This window comes from Triturus cristatus, chromosome 12 (assembly GCF_964204655.1).
Source record: "Triturus cristatus chromosome 12, aTriCri1.1, whole genome shotgun sequence".
Lineage (NCBI taxonomy): Eukaryota > Metazoa > Chordata > Amphibia > Caudata > Salamandridae > Triturus > Triturus cristatus.
This window is the reverse complement of record NC_140595.1, coordinates 110,825,225-110,841,461: the sequence shown is the minus strand read 5'-3', so window position 1 is coordinate 110,841,461 and position 16,237 is coordinate 110,825,225.

Below are 16,237 nucleotides of genomic sequence, written 5' to 3'. Positions count from 1 at the left end.
TTAGAGAATAGTTTGTTGTGCCTTCAAGCCGTTCTTGAAGGATGATTCGGATGTTAAAAAGGCTAAATATAAAGCCTCATGGTTCCCGTGGGGAGCGTGGGCTCTGAACCATTGGTTCTCTCACCGGTACGCCCGTTTACACACCTACTTCGGGGTCCCACAGTTACCGAATGCTTCACTCACAGAGATTGGTGTACATCACAAGTTTCGCGCAGACCATGACGCAACCACGTATTGTGTTCTTGATTTGTTGGTTTTATTTTTGAGCAACCTTTAAGCCACACATCATGTCTCAGAGGAGTCAAGGAGCTAGTGAGGCTGCAGAAGTAGAGTTCGACATTGAGGCATTGCTTAACTACAAGGTTGATCAATTGATGCAATTCTGTAGAGCTTTGGGATGTCCCATGAAAAGTAGCGCGAAGAAGGGGGAGCTGCAAATGGCCTTGAGGGCCTGGTGGGAAGCCAAAGGGACTACGGAGGCGGGTGATGTTGAGGTGGATGAGGATGAACCACAGAATGGATTTGGTCCACAGGATTTGCCAGTGGAGGGACCAGCTTCAGGGGCTGGTTGTAGCCATTCAGGGAGGAGTTTTTCACCAGAGGAGCTGGAGGAAAACCAAAGGGTCAGAGAGCATGAGTTGGAGGTTTTAAAACTTAAAACTCAAGCAGAGGAGAAAAAGCTGCTAATTGAACGTGAAAAGCAAGCAGAGGAGAGCAGGAACGCTCTCGCCTTGGAAGAGAAAAAGATTCTCTTAGCTCATGAGTTAAGCATGAGGGAACTGAAAATGAAGGTTTAACAGGCCAAGTCCAGTTCAAATGCTGGCAGCACACAACCAGTGCCAGTGGGGAAGGTGTACATTCCCAAAGACTTAGTGCAAGATTATCAGAGGGGTGATGATATATATGCGTGGTTCACAGCATATGAGATCGCACTGAGGATGAATGAGGCGCCTGAGAAGCATTGGGGGGCGGGCCTATGGAAACACTTTGAGGCTTCTGGGAGGGATGTCTTACACCCTTTAGAGAGGGCGGGAACCCTGACCTACGCCAATATGAAGAAGGCTCTATGCCTCAGGTACGGGCTCACTCCTGAACAGTACAGGCAGATATTCAGGAACTTCAAGAAACTGGAATCCAGTACTTTCGTTGAGTGTGTGAATGCGTACACGCATGCACTGGATGGTTGGATGAAGGGCAGTAAGGCAACTGAATTTAAGAGCTTATGTGATTTAATTAGTTGGGAGCACTTGAGTAGTCTGTGTGTTCTAGAGCTGCGCCAGCATATTTTGGAGAGTAAGCTGACTGATACCATTAAGCTTGCTGAAGAGGCGGACCGCTGGACCAGTACCCGGGTCCAAAAGGGGATTGGAGGTACCACTACCAAAAGTGTACAGGGTCCACTGCAGAAGGTGGGGGAGGACAATGGTAACCACAAGGGGTTCTCTAAAGGGCCCCAAAGTAGTTCCCAGATGAAAGGGTCCCAGTCACCAAAGGCTAAGAGGTCCTGGCTCCAAAAGCGCAAACGGGACAACCGAGGTCCTCCTACTTGTTACTTCTGTAAAGAAGTGGGTCATATTTCCCCTAGATGCCCCAAGAAGTCACCTGCACTCACTGGTGCTCCAGTACCAGGGTTAGTGAGTGTAACGTTGGGGGAGGAATTGAGTCCTTTTAATGGGGAGGAGCAAGCAGTTATGACCCTGGTCTCATTAGGAGATCGAGAGATGGCCCAGGAAATCTCTCTGCCTGAGAACACTAAGAAATACAGGCAGTGGGTGACCATCAATGGACGGAGGGTGCAGACACTGAGGGACACCGGAGCCAGTTTGACATCTGTCAGGTGTCAGTGGGTGTCGGAAGAGCAAGTAATTCCCGATGTGCTTCACCCTGTAGTTGCAGCAGACAACTCAGTGCGCCAGGAGGCGCTGGTTCCCTTTGAGGGGGGGGGGGGTCTCAGGTTCCTTGAAGGTTGCTGTAAGTCAGTCCATGCCTCTAGACTGTCTGTTAGGGAATGACCTAGAGAGTTCCCCCTGGAAGGAGGTGGAGTGCCCGGTGCATTTGGAGATGTTGGGTCTGCCTGAGTGGGCTTGTGTGACCACTCGGTCTATGGCAGCCAGTAAAGGTATTCAAGAGGACCTGGAGCCTGAAACAGAGGCCCAGGTTCCTGTCGTAAAGCGAAGAAGCAGGGGGCACGGGAAACTAGCCCCTACAGTTCCCACGGTCCTGGAGGAGGCACCCTTTGAGGGGGATGCCCTGGAACTTACGGGGGAACAAGTGGGTTAATTGGGGGACCTACCTGAGCTGACTGAATGGCAGCAGGAGGGATGGCCCTCCAGGGAGGAATTCTGTGAAGAGCAGAAGAAGTGCCCTTCTCTTGTAGGTTTGCGGCAACAGGCAGTGAACCAGGCAGCAGGTGATCAGTCTGGATCACACTTGATTTACTGGGAGAATGATCTCCTGTACAGTAAGCCTTAGGTTGCGGAGCCTGGGTCAGCCCGTGCGCTAGTGGTACCCCAGCGCTTCAGAGCCTTCCAACTGGGGTTGGCTCATGATATACCTTTAGCAGGACATTTGGGGAAGGACAAGACCTTTGAGAGGCTTGTTACTCACTTTTACTGGCCTCAAATGCGCAAGAGTTCGGATACTCATTGCAGGACCTGTCAGACTTGCCAGGCAAGTGGGAAGAATGGAAGGAAGTGCAAGGCTACCCTCCAACCTTTCCCTGTGGTCAGCACCCCCTTTGAGAGCGTGGGCATTGACATTGTGGGGCCTCTGGATCCCAAGACCGCCATGGGCAACAGGTTCATCCTGGTCTTGGTGGACCATGCCACCCGGTACCCGGAAGCCATCCCTCTCCGGACAGTGACAGCCCCCGTGGTGGGCAGTGCACTGATGGGGATTTTCTCCCATGTGGGGTTCCCCAGAGAGGTGGTGTCCGACAGGGATACTAATTTCATATCAGGATATATGAAATCTCTGTGGAAGGAGAGCGGTGTAACCTATAAGTTCACCACACCTTACCACCCCCAGGGTAATGGTCTGGTTGAGAGATATAACCGGACTCTGAAGGGCATGATTATGGGTCTTGAGGAACCCATGAGGCGTAAGTGGGACGTCCTCTTACCATGTCTGTTGTTTGCTTACAGAGAGGTGCCACAGAAGTCCTTAGGGTTCATCCCCTTTGAGCTCCTGTATGGGCACCCTGTAAGAGGACCCTTGAGTTTGGTGAAGGAGGGCTGGGAGAAGGGTCTTAGTAACCCCCCCCCCCCCACCCCCCAGGATATATATAGCTACATGCTGGCTTTCAGGAACCAAACTAGGCGTTTCAGGCGACTCACTCAGGCGAATCTGGAAGCCAGCCAGGAAGAGATGAAACAGTGGTACGACCAGAATGCCACTCTGGTTGAGTTTCAACCTGGGCAAAAGGTGTGGGTGATGGCGCCAGTGGAGCCTTACACACTCTAGGACAAGTGGACTGGACCTTATAAGGTGGTGGAGCGCAGGTGTAAAGTGATCTACCTGGTTGACTTCCGGTTGCCTAGGAACCCTTTGAGGGTCCTCCATATGAACCGCCTCAAACCACACTTTGAGAGGTCGGAGGTGACCATGCTCTTGGCTACAGATGACGGGGCGGAACAGGAGAGTGAACCTCTTCCTGACCTCCTGTCAGCCAAGGAGAAGGATGGGTCAGTGGATGGGGTGAACCTCTCGCCTACCCTGACCCCGGAACAGCAGAGGGACTGTCGCCAGGTATTGGGTCAGTTTGCCTCCCTGTTCTCCCTGACTCCAGGAGTCACCCATTGGACAGTTGACTCCACTTTAGAGCGAAGGAAGTTCACACGGCTGGCAGCTTCTTTGAACATAATGACGCATACAGAGATGCCATGAATCAGCCATAAACAGCATCAAATTAGAGTTTGAAGGTTTTCTCTCATTACGAGAAGGCTACAGTATCCTGTTTTTAGAATCTTTCCTGTAAACTAATTAAAATACTCAATTTTGAATTCGTGACTGGCCATTTAAAGGTTTTGAAGCCTTTTGAATAGCTCTAGCTTAGAGCCTTAGCCATCAAAGCTCAGCACGTAGAGTTTCAGAATATTTTCAAATAAGTCACGTGTAAAGCTGACGCTCACGTCATTCATATCTATATCTACTTCAGGAGAGTCATATCAATTTACTGAAGAGTGAACCACAATGAGCGGATCCCTGATGAAGGCTTTGCCGAAACGCGTTGTTTGTCACCCTGCCGCGAATAGCTTGTCAACAAGCCGCTAAGATTTTACTGTCTAGCACTAAGTATTGTTGACTAAAATAATAGAATGTATCAGATCAAGATGTGATGTATTTAAGTGCATAAATTCAACTCTTATGTTTAGAAAATATTATTTTATGTTCTTGGCTATTTTCAATGTATGTCATTAATTGTGGTTATTCTTTTTCATCTATTTATGTATATCTTTCAGATATCAAAACAAATTTAATCTTGTGTATTTAAAAGAATGAATTCTTTATAAGTAATTCTCCCAAATATAACTTATTTATTGTTTCATTTGTATTTTCTATTTAGATGGTTTGTAAATCTCTAGAGTTGGCGTTTTTATTGATTAAATTCACTGTGCCCGGTATCCTCCCAATTTTTTCAATATAGTTATTTCCCTGCCTGGGTATTAACAGGTTTTGCAGGGGGCCCCGTTACTTTACCAAATAAGTCACCCATTGGTGCGTCCATGATGTGGACACTGGACACAGTCTACCTGTAAAACAACATTTTTACAGAGTAGCTGATAAGGTCAGGGCCAGCATCAAGGAGGAGGTTTCCAAGATGCTGGCGCAAGGGGCGATTGAGCCATCCAGCAGCCCCAGGGCTAGTCCAGTGGTCTTTGTGCCAAAAGCTGCTGCGCCTGGTGCCACCCCAGAACTCCGGTTCTGTGTGGATTACCGTGGGCTCAATGCGGTCACTAAGACTGACGCTCACCCCATCCCCAGAGCTGATGAGCTTGTGAATCGGCTGGGAGCTGCCCAGTACCTCAGTACATTTGACTTGACATCGGGGTACAGGCAGATTGCCTTGACCGAGGGGGCCAAGGAGAGGTCAGCGTTCTCAACGCCAGAGGGGCACTACCAGTTCAGAGGTATGCCCTTTGGGTCGAAGAACGCCCCTGCCACCTTCCAGAGACAGGATAACAAGGTATTGAGTGGGCTGAAAGAATTCAGCGCTGCCTACCGGGACAACATTGCTGTGTTCAGCTCCAGTTGGGAGGAACATTTGCAACACCTCTGTGAAGTGTTGAAGGCCTTGCAGAGGGCAGGCCTGACTATCAAGGCGAGTAAGTGCCAGATAGGGCAGGGTGCTGTAGTGTACCTAGGACACCAGGTAGGGAGTGGCCGCGTGGCGCCCCTACAGGTAAAGATTGATACCATTCTGACTTGGGAACCCCCCAAGACCCAGACAGGAGTGAGGGCCTTTCTAGGACTCACTAGGTATTACAGACAGTTTGTGAAGGGGTATGGCACCATTGTTGCCCCCTTGACAGAACTGACGTCAAAGAAACAACCCAAGAAGGTGATCTGGACTAATGCCTGCCAGACCGCTTGTACTGCTCGATTTTCCCGGCTCTTTTGTGATTAAGTGGACTAATGTGACTTCAGTCTCTTTCCATCCAAGTCTAAGGGTTAGAGTAGTGTATGGAGCCTATTCTTTAGGCCTTCGACATGATCCTGTGTTCTTCCCCATAGATTAGGGCTTGCACATATATCCTAGAGGATAGATCCGTTAAGTATTAGGGGTAATCTGTTCTATAGTGAGGGTATTTCATGGAGTCGTGCTGAATCCAGGCCTGGTAGGCCTTAAACAGGAGAGACTCCATCTTTCTTTCCTCTCTGGCAGCTTGGAAAGTTTCTAGGTCGAGGGTGATGTTTTAGTTATGAGGTGTTATTCGCTTGGAGAGAACCGGTTCAGGCCGGCCCTTATCGAAGGATTGTATTTTTCTTCATGCCGAAGACACTACATCAGGCCGGCCGGCTGGGAACGTGTCCTTGGTACGGGGAGGTACAAGAATTTGGTGGGCGGCAGGTTACGGGCTGGAATTTTCCATGAGAAAATGCACCTCTATATTAGTGAAAGTCTGAGGCAGATACTGGCACTTGCTTTTTAGTCCGTAGGCGGCACCTGGCCGTTAAGCAGTAAAGCTACTACTTATTCCAGGGAAGACAGATGACAAGCTCGAAGGTGGAGAAAAAACCGAGAGATAGATATTCTTCTAACAGAATAGCCAAAGAAAAGAGAGTAGCCGATGAGGAAGAGGTCCCAGTGACTCGGAGAAGGGGAAGGGAGTAGATCCGTGACTGCGGAGGTGTAACTTCCAGGCGAAGCCGAGGCACAGACGAGAAGGGAACCTAGATGACCATTGAGCGCAGGCTACATACGACCAAGGTGATGTCAACCCCTTTATTATTAGAGTGTACACCTTAATCTATCGCTTTTCTTTGCAGGTCATATGTAATATGTATTATGTTCTGTGAGTGTGTATGTAGTGACTAAATAAAGTATCCAGTTTGTAGTGAATCAACATGTACTGCGTGTTCTTGTATAAGAGGGTAGCCTATTCTTCTAGTCAGTTGTGACTTGATATGAACAGATGTTAATCCTGATCAGGTAAGTGATAACTGAATAAGGGTGAAAGGAGCCCCTCGAACTGGGGAACAGGTTGTGCTCAACTAGCAGTCTTTGTGTGATCTGATACATAGTAACACTGGTTCCCTTGTTGTATGTCATGGTAATTATAGGATGAACTTGTGCTAAGGCTGCCGTCTGGGTAGGAAGTCCTGGGTCCGTTTGGGACCGCGAGGCTTAGGCTGCCGTCTGGGTAGGAAGTCCTGGGTCCGTTTGGGACCGCGAGGCTGAGGCTGCCGTCTGGGCAGGAAGTCCTGGGTCCGTTTGGGACCGCGAGGCTAAGGCTGCCGTCTGGGTAGGAAGCCCTGGGTCCGTTTGGGACCGCGAGGCTGAGGCTGCCGTCTGGGCAGGAAGTCCTGGGTCCGTTTGGGACCGCGAGGCTAAGGCTGCCGTCTGGGCAGGAAGTCCTGGGTCCGTTTGGGACCGCGAGGCTGAGGCTGCCATCTGGGTAGGAAGTCCTGGGTCCGTTTGGGACCGCGAGGCTGAGGCTGCCGTCTGGGTAGGAAGTCCTGGGTCCGCTTGGGACCGCGAGGCTGAGGCTGCCGTCTGGGCAGGAAGTCCTGGGTCCATTTGGGACCGCGAGGCCGCCACTTGTATTATAAGAGGTCTTGATATATATATATATAGTAGGAATTCCCTGTCCTTAGGTGGTATATATATGTGGTTATTTAGGTGTGAATAGGCCCTAGGGAGGGGGGGTAACGTTCTGGCTGGGTTAGAGAGGCTCTGTTGAGCGGGTTCTATCTGATCCGAAAACCCAAGCAGAACATTTGGCGTCACGAACCGTTTACGAAACCTGTGTGCGTTGTGGTTGTCTTGTGTTTGCTTTCGGCGCGTGCGTGGTTTTGTTTGCATTTTTATTTTTGTATACTTGTGTGTATAGTTTTTTTTCTTTCTTCTTTCTTCTTTTGCTTCTTTTTCTTTTCCACAATGTTTTCTAGAAGATCTAAATCTACTTTTAAGTTGCCCGTTGATATTCCCGGATGGGATTCAACGCCTTATGAAGCCTTAGCCCGTGAGTGGGCTGATTCTACTGGTTTGAGTGAGAATTGGAATTCTTCTTTGGAGCTGGCGGAGCCGGCTAATGTGATTACTTGTTTGCAGAAGGCACCAATATCGAAGGGTGAAGAGATTCCTATTTTGGGGCGCAGAGGTTGGATTGTTCTGTCTGCGTATCGGATTCTACATGAGAGATTGTTGAAATTACAGATATCTCTTAAAGATGTGGAAGCGCACTTTGTTGAGATTCAGAATTCTCATACTTTGTTGCGGTGTCAAAATAAGTTGCTTGCTGATAAGCTGGAGACTTACCAAACTATTGCCGAAAGGGCGGCTGTGCGAATTGCTCGTTATAAATACAAGAACAGGCGCGGTCGGGTTTCGACGCGAAAGGTGCGTCTGGTCGTGGCGAAAGCCGGACTGGATTGGAATCCTGATGAATGGGATGGTAATATCTGGAATTCGAGTGATTCTTGTTCCTCGGGTGAGGAGTCTGTCAAGCGCGAGTCTTCTCGTTCCCGTCATGATTGTAAGTCTGCTTCTCGCACCTCTGATGGTGCACCCCGTGATTACGCTCGTTCTTCGGGTGGGATCAATACCTCTTACACTGATTATCCCTCTACGAGTACTGATCGGGCTCCTTGTGATGCTCGTCCCGCGGTCTCTGCGCATCCAGTTTTTCGTCGGAAGTTGCAGCAGTCTCCCGCTGCTCCGCAGGGTATTTCTTTGGACTCTTTAGAGGACTTTACTCAACAGGAAATTAGTGATATTTTGCAGCGATTTCGGCAGCGAGCTGGTGAGACCTTACTCACATGGATGGTGCGCCTTTATGAACTGGGCGCTGCTGGTATTATGTTAGATATTGGCGATTGTTTGAAGTTTTGTTCTTTGAGTTCGGATTCTACTGTACAAGATCATTTTCGTAACTATAATGGTGGTGGTCAAATTTCTTTGCTTCAATTGGCGACTGAGGGTTGTAATCAAAAGTATCCTACTGAATCTGATTGGCCTGTGAATGACAAACCGTGGTATACTTTGCGCGATGCTGCACAACGTCTCAAAGAGGAGGTGATGAAAACGGCAATTTTTTTGGGTACTGCTGACAGGTTGCTTGATGGTTTGTTGACATCTTCTGTGCGGAATCGCATTATTCGGTCTTCCCCTGTTGCCTATAAGCAGGTCATGATGACTTTATTGATTAATCAGACTGGTAATGTGTTATCTACGGTACTGGAGTCGGTACGCCAACTCGGTGAGTTGGGTGAGTGGTTTAAACCTGAACGTCAGTCCCGGCCTGACACCCGTACTCCTGGTGAAAATAAACTTACTAGGCGTGATATCTTTTCTGGTCTTCTAGCTGATGGTGTGCGTAGAGAGGACATTGACGGTGAGACTACTGCTCGTTTGTGGGAGTTGTTTCGCAAACGTGGCTTGGATCGGAAGGAGGGTGCCCGGCGTGTTCGGACCACTGAGTGTGATCGTGGCGGTTCTGACGGAAGCGGTGATGACGACCGCCGTGGGCGCTCTGTTCGTCGTGATGATCGACGTTATGTACGTGATATGTCCCCCCCGTCGAGAGAGAGACAGGGAGAGAGAGGGGGAAAGAGAGAGGGGGAGAAATGATTATGTTCACAGCAGACGTAGAGATGATAGGGATCAATCCCCTGACTTGAGGAGGAGAGAGGATCGTCACAGTTTGGTCGATCGTAACCCGCAGTACAATGCTGAAGACTCGAGTCCGTTCCGTACGGGGAATGGATATGAACAGGAGGTACCGATACCTAAGAAACGTGAGAGCCTTTATCCTGATTTGTCCTGGTACACAGAATGCAGTAAGAATGACTAGGAAATAGGTCAAGCTCCGGTACACAGATGGGCTCACAGAGATAATAGACCCTATGTAGATATTGATATTTATTGGAGACATCGTAATATCCAAAGGGCCCGAGCATTGGTAGATACAGGAGCGGAGGCCACTCTTATTCATGGAAAATCAAAGAAGTTTACAGGTCAGCCTTTTACTATTACCGGATTAGGTGGAAAAGAAACCCCTGCAGTTCAAACTTTGCTTGAAATGAGAATAGGCAGAATCCCTAGAAAAGAATATTCTGTACTAGTGGTGCCACTCTTAGAATTCATAATTGGAATTGATATCTTGAAAGGAATGACGTTGCATCTAGACGATGGGTGTTACCAATTTGGAACCACGCATTATATATCGTCCAGACCTATACGGGTTGGTCGTTTAAGAATGCCTCCCATACAAGTTCCCCAGGCGACAAAAGTGGTTTGTCAAAAGCAGTATCGTATTCCAGGTGGCCATGAGGAGATTAGTACCACTATTCAGGAGTTGGTGGATGCAGGTGTTATAACCCCGGTTACTTCTGCTTGGAATAATCCTGTTTGGCCTGTACATAAGAGTGATAATTCTTGGCGCATGACTGTTGATTATCGAGAATTGAACAAACACACGCCCTCTTTGACTGTTGCAGTGCCGGATGTTATTACCCTAATTGAAAGAATCCAAAAGCATCCAGGTACATGGTATGCGTCCATTGATATTGCTAATGCTTTCTTTTCTATTCCAATTGCCCCTGAGTGTCAGGAACAGTTCAGTTTTACGTGGAACGGGCGTCAGATGACGTTTAGGAGTCTTCCTCAGGGCTATGTGCATAGTCCCACAATATGTCACCGGCTGGTGGCAGAACATTTGGCTGAGGTACCGGTTCATTCCCAAATTCAGATATGTCATTATATTGACGATGTTTTGATCCAAGGTGATACACAGGAGGAAGTTCAGACCCAATTGGACAGGATTATTGAGTGCCTGCGTGGGAAAGGTTGGGAAATCAACCCAGATAAATTGCAAGGTCCGTCCCAGTCTGTAAAATTTTGGGGTATTAATTGGCATGAAGGGCACCGTGAAGTGATCCCTCAGGTTAAACAGAAGATTCTTGATTTTGCAGTTCCGAGGAATAGGAAAGAAGCCCAGAGCTTTATTGGCCTGTTTGGTTTTTGGCGCCAGCATATTCCTCATTTGAGCCAAATATTGGCCCCCTTGTATCGGGTCACGCGTAAAAAGAATGCATTTGAATGGGGTAAACCACAGCAAGATGCGTTCAGTCTGGCAAAAGAAGCAATTCAACATGCTCTGGATTTATGGCCTGTACGTGATGGTGATGTGGATTTGAATGTGTCTGTACAGGGCCCTTATGCAAATTGGAGTTTGTGGCAGAAACAAGGCAGGAGTAGAGTACCGTTAGGTTTTTGGACCAAAAAGTTACCTGATGCTGGTGAGCGTTATACACCCTTTGAGAAACAGTTACTTGCATGTTATTGGGCTCTGGTGGATACCGAGCAATTGACTTTGGGACATGATATAGTTTTGCGCCCTGAAATTCCTATCATGCAGTGGGTTCTGAGTTCGCCGAAAACTCACCGAATTGGACATGCTCAAGAGGCGAGTGTGATTAAATGGAAATGGTATATACAAGATAGGGCACGTGTGGGCCCGAAAGGAGTTGCTTCTTTACATGAGCAGGTGGCGCGAGCGCCGTCGACTGAGACTGAGAGTGAATGTTCCGTACCTTTAGCGCAGGAGTCTCCTGTCAAGTGGGGTAAGCCTTTTGATGATTTGTCCGCAGCGGACAGAAACCATGTTTGGTTCACGGATGGTTCAGCGAGGTTTATAGGGACGACACGGCACTGGAAGGCGGTGTCCTATAATCCGGTCACACAGAAATTGCTGAGCACAACTGGTGAAGGTAAAAGCAGCCAATTTGCCGAGCTGTATGCTGTTTATCAAGTTTTGAAACAAGAATTACCTGGTACATGTCATATTTTCACTGATTCTTGGTCTACTGCCAATGGACTGGCTGTTTGGTTACCGACTTGGCATTCCCATAATTGGAAGTTACATTCCAAAGAATTGTGGGGAAAAGAGTTATGGCAAGAGATTTGGGAGATGCTCCCACAGAGTACTGTTACAATCTTCCATGTGGATGCTCACACCCCGATAGATTCTCTTGACAAATTTTTTCATAACATTGCAGATGAGAAATCTAAAATTGCTGAGGCAGTGGTGGACAGGCAAGATTCTGACATTGCGGGATTGGCGAAATGGGCACACCAGAAGGCAGGACATTTTGGAGAGAAGGCCACTAGCAGGTGGGCTGCTGATCGAGGAATTTATATTCCCCTAGATTTAATTAAAAATGTTATCTTACACTGTCCCGTTTGTCAACATATCAGACAGCGTAAAGTGCCCCAAATTGTTAAAGGTCATTTACATTGCGGAAAACTGCCCGCTCAAATCTGGCAGATTGATTACATTGGTCCACTTCCTATGAGTAGGAATTGTCAATATGTTTGCACTATTGTTGATACATACAGTGGCCTGTTGGTAGCCCTTCCTTGTAAGCAAGCTACCCAATTGAATACCATTAAAACATTAGAATTGATTATGATGTATTATGGTGTGCCATTCCAAATTCAATCTGATAATGCATCCCATTTTCGTGGAAGATTGGTACAGGAATTCTGTGCGGAAAACAATATTGAATGGATATTCCACATACCCTACTATCCACAGGCCTCGGGCCTGGTGGAGAGATTGAATGGCCTGCTAAAGGACCAGCTGCGTAAGTTAACAAATGACAAGTATAAGAATTGGCGAGACTTTTTGCCTCAAGCGTTATTGATTTTGAATAACCGTCCTTTCCTAAATGCTGAATCCCCACTTATGCGTTTGTTTCCTCCGAATGTTGATGCTAAGCCCAATGAAATAAGAGAGACTGTGATGTACTGGGAAATTACTCCTGGAGCTTTGGCTCCATGTAGAGCAACCCCAGGGTCGGCAGGTTTAGACTTGCATGCCATGGATGACACCGTTTTAAAAGGTAAGGAACGGGTCATCATTGCTACTGGTGTTGGTATTCATATACCACCTGGGAATTTCGGATTAATCGCCCCTAGATCGGGGCTGGCTGTAAAAGGCATTCAGGTGCTTGGAGGAATTATCGACAGTGATTATCAGGGAGAGATTAAGGTGCTCCTGCTGAATAGCAGTGAGGTTGACTTATTGATACACCGCACTGACCGAGTGGCTCAATTACTCATTATGCCTGTTTTCAGCGGTACATTAATGAAAGGCACTGCCCCAATTTTGCTAACTGTACGAGGCCAGAAAGGTTTTGGCTCTACGGATAACCCTGGGGCTAGGGTTTGGGTGCAGTCGCCTAAAAATCCCCCTGAACAAGCAGAGGTTATTGCCACTGGTCAGGACAATACCATTTTGGTTATGAGACCAGGGAAAGATAGCTGGGAGGCGGTCCCGGCTGACAAATGTTATTTACGAGAATGATTAATGCCTGTATTTGATTCTCTTTCAGATCATTCTTTGGACTGTTGCTGCAGGATGTGTCGGTACTGGACTCCTTTTGGGATGGTACGGCGAGAAAGGAGGGATCCCGTCAATCCGGGATGAACTGAGAACCCGAGTGTTACGTTCCTTCGCTGCGCGGGATTCATCATCGAACTTTTGGACAGCATTGGCCAAGAGGGTGACTGATGCCCCTCACTTCTGTTTGACACCGATGAGATCTGTACATGATATTCTGGCGACCTGTCTGGTTGCTGTCCCTGCCTCGTTGGAAACCCTAATTCATATTTTTAATGTTTCAAAGGCTCGTCCCAATGTTCTCCTGGGTGATTTTGCTACCCATGTATATTGCCCTTTATGTATCGAACTGCCGAACGAGCCACCCCCCATCCAGTCCCAAATAGTTACCTATAATATCACACAAGGTGATTTATGCTTCTTTCTTACGTGTAATCCTAGTGCGATCTCTGAATGTCTACGCCTCAAACTAAAAGGCGCCACTTCATTTACCGCTCATGAACGGACTTTGTGCTTTCAAAGGACACCGACCACATGTGTTTCAGTTCAGAACAATATGACTTGCAATAGTTTGGTAGTTACCCCCAGTCATTATCGCACGATGTTACTACCCGCCGGATGGCTTTTCTCATGTGGTAATACTTCCTGGCGATATGTCCCTGCAAACATTTCCGGAGGCCCTTGTGCTATTACGAGACTCAGTTTGTTAATGTTTTCATCACATCCGAATGCCAACTCTCGTGTGATTCGAGATACTGTGATGTTACAGGAGGATTGTGACTCATCTTTGCATTTATATTCCAAGTCTGAATACCTTAGCCTAGCTATTTCAATAATTGGTGTTCCTGCTCTGGCAGTTTATAATGCCAAATCCATTGGGAAAATGGCCTGCTGGATGGTGAAATCCATTAATCATACTTCTACAGTCCTGTCCGACATGTTACTAGATGCCCAGGGTGAACGTAGGGCCATTCTGCAAAACAGAGCGGCCATTGATTATCTTTTGCTTAAACACGGACATGACTGCTCCGATTTCGAAGGTCTCTGTTGTTTTAACTTGTCCGATCATACACAATCCATTCGTGCACACATTGACAAGTTGCGCAATTTAACGGAAGAAGTTAGAAAACACGTTGACCAGGGCTGGTTTGACTGGCTCTTTAATTGGTTGCCTGACGTACACATGCTACGTCAAACATTAGGTGGTATTTTGATTGCTGTTGCTGTTTTGATTGCTATCTGTTGCTTTATTCAGTGTATTCCTTCACTGCTTCAATTCTGTACACTCGGTACTAGACATAGATCAGTTAGCTTTGTTTCATATTATTCTTCCACAGATGTTAGCTCCATTTAATGAATGTATAATAGACTGAAGTCAAGGGTGAAATGTACTGCTCGATTTTCCCGGCTCTTTTGTGATTAAGTGGACTAATGTGACTTCAGTCTCTTTCCATCCAAGTCTAAGGGTTAGAGTAGTGTATGGAGCCTATTCTTTAGGCCTTCGACATGATCCTGTGTTCTTCCCCATAGATTAGGGCTTGCACATATATCCTAGAGGATAGATCCGTTAAGTATTAGGGGTAATCTGTTCTATAGTGAGGGTATTTCATGGAGTCGTGCTGAATCCAGGCCTGGTAGGCCTTAAACAGGAGAGACTCCATCTTTCTTTCCTCTCTGGCAGCTTGGAAAGTTTCTAGGTCGAGGGTGATGTTTTAGTTATGAGGTGTTATTCGCTTGGAGAGAACCGGTTCAGGCCGGCCCTTATCGAAGGATTGTATTTTTCTTCATGCCGAAGACACTACATCAGGCCGGCCGGCTGGGAACGTGTCCTTGGTACAGGGAGGTACAAGAATTTGGTGGGCGGCAGGTTACGGGCTGGAATTTTCCATGAGAAAATGCACCTCTATATTAGTGAAAGTCTGAGGCAGATACTGGCACTTGCTTTTTAGTCCGTAGGCGGCACCTGGCCGTTAAGCAGTAAAGCTACTACTTATTCCAGGGAAGACAGATGACAAGCTCGAAGGTGGAGAAAAAACCGAGAGATAGATATTCTTCTAACAGAATAGCCAAAGAAAAGAGAGTAGCCGATGAGGAAGAGGTCCCAGTGACTCGGAGAAGGGGAAGGGAGTAGATCCGTGACTGCGGAGGTGTAACTTCCAGGCGAAGCCGAGGCACAGACGAGAAGGGAACCTAGATGACCATTGAGCGCAGGCTACATACGACCAAGGTGATGTCAACCCCTTTATTATTAGAGTGTACACCTTAATCTATCGCTTTTCTTTGCAGGTCATATGTAATATGTATTATGTTCTGTGAGTGTGTATGTAGTGACTAAACATGTACTGCGTGTTCTTGTATAAGAGGGTAGCCTATTCTTCTAGTCAGTTGTGACTTGATATGAACAGATGTTAATCCTGATCAGGTAAGTGATAACTGAATAAGGGTGAAAGGAGCCCCTCGAACTGGGGAACAGGTTGTGCTCAACTAGCAGTCTTTGTGTGATCTGATACATAGTAACACTGGTTCCCTTGTTGTATGTCATGGTAATTATAGGATGAACTTGTGCTAAGGCTGCCGTCTGGGTAGGAAGTCCTGGGTCCGTTTGGGACCGCGAGGCTTAGGCTGCCGTCTGGGTAGGAAGTCCTGGGTCCGTTTGGGACCGCGAGGCTGAGGCTGCCGTCTGGGCAGGAAGTCCTGGGTCCGTTTGGGACCGCGAGGCTAAGGCTGCCGTCTGGGTAGGAAGCCCTGGGTCCGTTTGGGACCGCGAGGCTGAGGCTGCCGTCTGGGCAGGAAGTCCTGGGTCCGTTTGGGACCGCGAGGCTAAGGCTGCCGTCTGGGCAGGAAGTCCTGGGTCCGTTTGGGACCGCGAGGCTGAGGCTGCCATCTGGGTAGGAAGTCCTGGGTCCGTTTGGGACCGCGAGGCTGAGGCTGCCGTCTGGGTAGGAAGTCCTGGGTCCGTTTGGGACCGCGAGGCTGAGGCTGCCGTCTGGGCAGGAAGTCCTGGGTCCATTTGGGACCGCGAGGCCGCCACTTGTATTATAAGAGGTCTTGATATATATATATATAGTAGGAATTCCCTGTCCTTAGGTGGTATATATATGTGGTTATTTAGGTGTGAATAGGCCCTAGGGAGGGGGGGTAACGTTCTGGCTGGGTTAGAGAGGCTCTGT